Here is a 7642-nt window from a genome sequence, read left to right as displayed (position 1 = left end):
TGACAAACCTATATGTGAAGAGGCTGACATAGCATGAGGCTGTGAAGCGAGGAACTGTTGAAACTGCTCAAGCAAATACGGATCCAAAGACGGTGCAGCAACTGCATTGTTAGACTGAGGTGGTCGATATGTACACTGGTTTGATGGATTACTAGGTTTCCATGGAGTGTTCTGAGATGGCTGCTGATGCTGCTGCTGTGGTTTCTGTTGCTGTGGTTTCCCTTTTCCTTTACTCAACAATAGTGGGCATTGAGCTTTCCAGTGCCATTTCTCTTTACAAAAAGCACACTCATCTTGAGAAACCTTCGTATTCGACCTGTTTTGGTGATTAACTTGAGGTCGTTGAGGAGCTGCAAAGACAGATGGTGTAGTTGGGATTGTCCCTTTGTCAACGTGAGACTTAAGACGAATCTCTTCAGCTAACAGTTCACTTACAACCGAGTCAACAGAAGGAAGAGGGTTGCGATGAAGAATCGTCCCACGCAGACCCTCAAAATTATTCCGAAGTGCCATCAAAAATTGTACCAAGCGCTGTTCTTCTCTCCGAGCAATATAAGGTGAGAATGCTTGCAATTCTGCAGATTCTGTCAATGCCAATTGATCCTAGAGTGACGACATGGCAGAATAAAAATCTTGGATGCTCATATCTTTCTGCTGAAGGGCACGAATATCTGTCTCCAATTGATATTGTTTGGAAAAATTAGACTGTGTATACAAGCGTGCCAGATGATCCCAAACCTCCTTAGCAGTCTCGTATTTTGCCAATTGAGCACCTATTGAGTGCGCAACAGAATTATTAATCCACGTGATAATCTTTGAATTATCTGCCTCCCAAACATCCAATGATACATCATAATCAGGGTTCGTCTGGTCTGTAGGCTTGTCTCGCACACCTGTGACATAACCCCACATCGATTTCCCCCGCAAGAAATTCTTCATAACATAACCCCAATACGAATAATTTTTGCCATCCAATTGAACACTAATCGACTGAAGAGAATCGTCTTTACGAGTAGCCATGATTCCAAAACCAAACAAAACCGAACGAATAAAACAAAACACAATGCAGAGAAGAAGTCGATTACCAAAGAGAAACTAGACGAACGAAAAGTTGTACGCACACCGCGAAAGCTGTGGATGAGATTAACAGTTCTTCTCTACGATTAACAAATCCATATGATGCTGGCTCTGATACCATGAAGAAATAGAGAGTGACCGAAAAGCTCAAGTCGTAGTATTATGAAAACTGAATAAAGAATACAAAGAGAATATGTTTATATACCTAGGGTAAACACAAAAAGAATAAAATGACTAATCTACCCTTGAGAGCTAACAATAATATATTCTAACAACATAGTATCGATTCATTGACAACTCTCGATATACCAATGGTTGTCGAATCGGTCGGGATATATGAGTTGAAGGGACCGTACTGTACGCTAACCATAATTGAATGGTTCTTGCAGGCACTATCATTTGATACCTAGGGAATCATGTAAGCGATGCTGCTAGGAGTTTAACATGATTGGTTAGGTAATATCAGACTTGAGTTCTGACATTCTTGTTATCAAGGAGTTGATAAGTAAGAATGGAGCAATTGGGGTATGCTCGTACAAGGACATGTTTAGTCCGAATCACATAGAGATGTGAACCCACAACTAGTTGTATCAATGAAACATTGAGGACCACACAAGTACTATCTTTCTAGATCCCGTTGAAAAGTTAAAATAGTTCAAAGTGTTGAACGGCTTATAAATGAGTTTATAAGTGTAGGGAAAATAGAAGTGTGACTTCTATGATTGAAATGTGACTTTTAATTTATGAATGTGTTCCTAAATTAAAAGTTGGTCAAACGAGTAATGTATTTGAAAATTCTGATTTTTATATACATTATTATGAACTAAATTAAATTAATTCAAGTGTTGAATTAATTAAACACTAGTGGACCTAATAGAGTCCAAATAATTAAATTAATTCAAGTGTTGGATTAACTAAACAACATTGAGCCTTGTAGAGCTCAATTAGAAATAATTATTAAACTAGTGGGCTTGAGTAGAATCAAGTAAACTTTAAATGGACTCAAATGTGTTTGAGACATTTAAATAAAAGTCCGTGGGCCTTGTAATTGTTACAAGTCCAAATAGAATGTGCATGGGGAGGTGAAAGGTTGGGAGACAACTTTTTGTGTCTCCAAGGCTTGGCATGCTAAAAGAGGTTTTAGCTTTTTACACTACCAAAAAAAAGTCATCCCTCTCCCCTTGACAACCCTAATGACCGAAATTTTGGATGTATCTCTCCCTCAATTCTCTCTCAATTTTTGTTCTTCAATTGTTGAGGAAACAATACACTTCTCAAAGAAAAATGCTCTAATTTTTGTAGTGCAAAATTAGAGTGGATCTAGCTTGTTGGTGGTGGGCTTAATATTTGAGCAAGGTGGGCTCAAAGGAAGCTGGAAGATTGTCTTGCCATTCAAGAGCTAAGGTGTTTACACCTTAGTTGGAGCCATCATCAATCTTTTAAGATTGATAGGTACATTTCTAAAACACCCTATTATGAGATTTTTGTGTTTTTGTATATGCTAACACACTAGTATAGTGGTGCTCGAATTTTTCTTGTAAAAAATCGAAATTTTGTTGCTACCGTTGCGGATTCGGGCACCCTAAAATCGATCCCTTTCAAAACATGCACCGGAGAGGCGGGGAAGAATTTTTATTGAAAACTTGAGGGAAAACCGAGATGGCTGTTGAATAAGTTTCAAAAACTGATGTTTTGCTATGGGAAGGGCGGCCGAGAGGTAGGCTAGGGTTAGGGTTAGAGTGTAGAGTGTTTAAATGGCATACTTAAGCACTAATGGGCACTTAAATAAAAATTAAAGGGATTAAAAGGGTTTTGGGCCCATCAAGCAATAAAATAAACCTATCGAGCCCAATAAAACTCCCGAAAAATATTTCGTTTAGGTACATTTTTGAAAATATTGTCCGAACCCTCAAAAATCCCCCGACTCGTTAAATTTTGCGTACGAGTTAGAAATATTACCCGGCGGGTAAAAATACCCAACCAAGGCCCATTTACGAAAATGTCACCTAAATACACCATGTATTAAATAATTAAAAAGAATTATTAAATAAAAATATTTTTCCTAATTATCCTCGGTCTTCGTTCTTCGTTCGAGCGCGAAATGCAACTTAAAGCCCTAATGCATGAAATCTTAACAAAAAAATGAATAAACACCTATTCATGCAATAATCATAAATTAAATGCATAAAAATCATTAAACACATATTTTAAATAAAAACCCTAGATTACATGCAGTCAGGTTACATAGTTCGAATTTCTTGGACCTTACATTAATTGTACTCAATATGCTTATAAGTTAATATGAAATATTAAAATAGATGTCATAAGAGTCGGTGAAAAGATGATTTATTGTCAAAAATATTATTATCGTAAATTGAAAATAAATGACAACATTCAATCAATATTTTTTTATCAGTACATCAACACTTTTATATGTTGGTAAATTGTTATAATAATATGCATTTTATATGCTATCATGTATAAGTGTCTGATAAATTAAAGGTGACTAGGAAAGTAGAAATATCTGGTATCAATTATTGCCAATTTACATAAAAGAAAATACTAGTCAACACCAATGTAATTAAAAAGTTGTAGATCATTGATGGCCCAAAAAAATGTAATAATTGAATAATCCAATAAATTATATGCATTTCTTGAGAGAGATGACAAATAACAAAAGAAAATTATAAGGACCTTGTATCGTATTATCAATCATATTTTGATTCTCGATAATTCATGAAATTGGCATATTATTAAGTGTATGAAGTATATAACTTACAATGAAAGTGAGAAAATATGTTGTGATAATGAAAGCTTGTATTAGTAATTGATTTGTACTTGAAAAGTATGTTGAACCGCAATAGAGAAGTGTCACATATTACGGTTTCCAGCATAATTGTCTGGGAATTATTTCAAATCAGATGAAACTAATTTATTAGAAAGCTAATACATAGCACTAAAACTTTTATGTTTTGAGTTTGATCCAAATCCATTTGAAAATAGGGGCAAAATCACCCTGAAATGTGTCGTGTGTATTGAAGTTCTGCACTGACACATTTTAGGAGAATGTGCATAACATTCGTGTCCGATGTCCAAATTGAGTGAGGTCAGCGGCAAATGAAAGCCAAGACATAGATCTACAATTTCACGTTGTTTTGGCTAATTCAAAACCTAAAATAGTGCTTCGGACAGAACAAAGCATGCACCTGTGCAGGAAGTGGCGCACCTGCACGCGAAGCAATCTCAAACCACTTCCGGATAGAATTAGGTGCGCGTCTTGGCAGATCTCGCACACCTGCGTACACTATCTTGATAGAATTTTTTCCTCGTTTTCCGCTGTAATTAATTAACTCTAATCAAATTGCTTTGTAACAACGATTAAAAGTTAAGAGTCCCACAAAAAACATTATGATAAAAAAACATAGGAGTAAAATTGAATAATCAAAATCTTTTTTAAAAATTAAACAAATATGTTTTTTTTAAATCCAAATCAGTTACATATCAGTAATTAACATGAACTGTTAAATTTTATAATGTTATTATTTTTATCTTTTGTTGAGTTAACTAAATTTGTTTTGAATTTTAATTATTTCAACATATGTTTTTCACATGCAACACACGAGCATTATATCTAGTATAAATTAAAAAAAAAGTGCACACTTTTTATGACATATAATAGTAGTTGTGATATCAGATTAGTTTTTAAAGCTTCTCAAAATTTAATTAAATATACAATTCATTTTATATAGATTATTGATACAAATTATGTGTCCATGCACATCACATTCCCAGATGGGGTATTTTGTAATCGTGTCTATTTTCACACCTACGATTAAGTCGATTTATTCGTAGTCTCATTCTTCTTTTTCGCGCAACCTCAATCCGTGTGCTCAATATATGGTAGTATTGGAGCAATATTCTCAGTACTAGTAAGATTGCTGGTGATAATAGTTTTCCTTTTATCGTACCCCATTAGAAAGCTTCTGGATTTGTTGCTTGGGAAGAGCCATTCTGCTTTACTGAGGCGTGCTGAGCAGAAAACCTTGGTTGACATGCGTGGAAATGATGTTTGTTTAAATTGATTTTAATAAAAATGGGAAATATCATATTTACAGACAACTTCCTCGTAAGAACATATATATGTGATAAACAATTGAAGATAAAATAATGGAACACATGATTTCCATAGACACATATAGGATCATACTTCCTTATTTACCAATCTACATATGATGATTACAACTCAAATATTTTACACTAAACAGCAGTACAAAATCTATGTTTCAATAATCAAACCACACAATTAGTCACTTCGGGGGGGAGGGGGGGGGGGGGGGGGGGGGGGGGCCGTAGTAGCAGAAAAAACTGCTAACAACAAAACCCAATATGAACATGATCGGACTACTGATAATAAGTTTTGAGTATTGACTTGCTTCACTAATGGCGGCATAAGCGAATGTGGATATGTTGGAGCCATAGTTCCCCAACATGTTTAAATTATGTATGACCCCATATTAATCTCTAGAGCCATTTTTGGATATAATGAATCTCTGATGTCAGGCTGGAAAGGGAGGTGAATTAACCTTGATGAAACAACCATCATTTCTGGAGCTTTGGATTTGACTGAGAAAACTGCTAGAGATGCGATGACACCTTTGTCTAGAGTTTTTTCACTTGATCTTAATGCTAAACTTGACAAGTATCCAGCAATCTCTCTGCTCTTTTCTCCATCCGAAGTTTACATTCTTGTATGTCTACGAATATATCTGTCCTTTGTGATACTATGGATCTGCAGGTAATAAGCAAAGGCCAGAGTCGTATACAAGTATACTTGGTTTCTCCAACAAACATTGTTGGCCTCGTTCTGGTAAGCAAAACCAAGTAGTCTTAAGTCGAACCGATGAAAAAAGATTATTACCTTGGAAAAAACGCTTTTCTCCAATAGGCACACGTTATTAGTATTTCACTTGGAAAAATGGTGGGCAATTAAGTTCTTTACATTAATTTTCCTAACCACCGTGAAAGAAAATATTGATTCGTTAGAACCTAAGTTGGTTTCTATATTGTTCTTGAAACGACAATAAGTCAAGAATTTGATCAAATGTTGGCCAGAAGCCGATTTCCCCATAAAAAATCTTACCATAAGGAGAATACCTAGGGGCTAGGTACATCATTCCAACAATTTATATTTATTTCCTTCATTAAAATTTTACTTACTAAACCGACTTCAAGACTTTCATCATATTCTATCAAACCATATAAAACTCTACTTGTTTTTTGGCGTATGACAGATTCAACGAAAGTTTACCATTGTATGACATATTGAACCAGTTTCAGAAAGGGCAGAGCCGTATGGGTGGTGTTGTACAGAATGTCAGTTATCTCAAGGATGTAACGGAAAGCATGCCCCCAAAATCTAACGAGTCGAAAACGAACATCAACTCCAACTTAGACATAATAATTAGTGTAGAAAACTTAAGTTCTTCCCCTAGTACAGATGAAGTTGTTCTTGGTACCATTATGATGGAAGATGTTCTGGAAGAACTACTTCAGGTAAACTAAGTTGACACTAAATTAAATTTTCCAAGTAGATGCTTTATTTTTTTTTTCCTCAATCATATCGAAATCTCTATGTGCTTGTATGTTTCTCAAGGGACCAATATTGGACGAAACCGATGAATATGTTGACGTTCACAACAAGTAAGTTAGACACAATCTTTAACCTCCTCCATCAAGCGTACCAAAATTAATCTATACTATGTACCAAAAAGAATCCTTTAGAGTAACCACTTTTAGTTTATTAGTCATGGCTCTTTTTGTTTCCTAAAATGCTCCACCATCTCCATTTGTTTGTTTGTTTTTGTTTTTGTTTTTTTTTTAAATCTATTTTTGGTTTTTATCTCCATTTTTTTAAAAGACTAATCCATTTACTATTGTTCTTAACCAATAACTATTTTTTTTTATCATACTACTATTTTAATATCTTAATGTGTTTGTTTCACTACCTAAAACACACCTCACTTTAATAATGATATCGGTTGATGTATAAAATAATACACATCATGAAACGTCCACTACTCGTTTTTCTTTAAAATCTATTAAAAAAATTATTTTTTTTCTAACATCTCGGTCTAATGCTACAATATCTCGGTCTAATGCTACAATATATCTAAAAATATTTTAAATTTACCTTTTATCATTTAAAAAAAATAAAATCACTAACTTTATTTAAAAATTCAAATTAAAGAATTCAAATCTAAAATCGTCGAACGTTTTACCAAACCTAAACTTAGCAATACTTCAAAATAAAATTAACTCTAGCATCTTCTCAAAAACCACTCAAAAAGCATCATAAAAGTTGTAAAAATCTTTATCATAAACTTAAACGTAAATGCGGAAAAACTAGCGCTAGTCCTCGAGTTATGTGCACCTTCAGTCCAGCAAGATCAACCATCAAGTCCCTCAACCACATCACTATCATGCTCAGCTGCATCGATCACACCTACTGAGTCTAATGACTCAGCAAACCATAATTTTGGTAACAAGTAGTATATGTACAATCGAT

General features: G+C 34.5%; 1 pseudogene; it reads left to right on the top strand.

Moving 5' to 3' along the window:
- Positions 1-3306: 3306 nt before the first annotated feature.
- LOC140806758 (DUF21 domain-containing protein At5g52790-like) lies at positions 3307-6922 on the top strand (annotated as a pseudogene).
- The last annotated feature ends 720 nt before the right edge of the window (positions 6923-7642 follow it).

Source organism: Primulina eburnea, chromosome 12 (genome assembly GCF_022965805.1).
Source record: "Primulina eburnea isolate SZY01 chromosome 12, ASM2296580v1, whole genome shotgun sequence".
NCBI lineage: Eukaryota > Viridiplantae > Streptophyta > Magnoliopsida > Lamiales > Gesneriaceae > Primulina > Primulina eburnea.
This window is presented reverse-complemented; position numbering and strand designations above follow the sequence as displayed.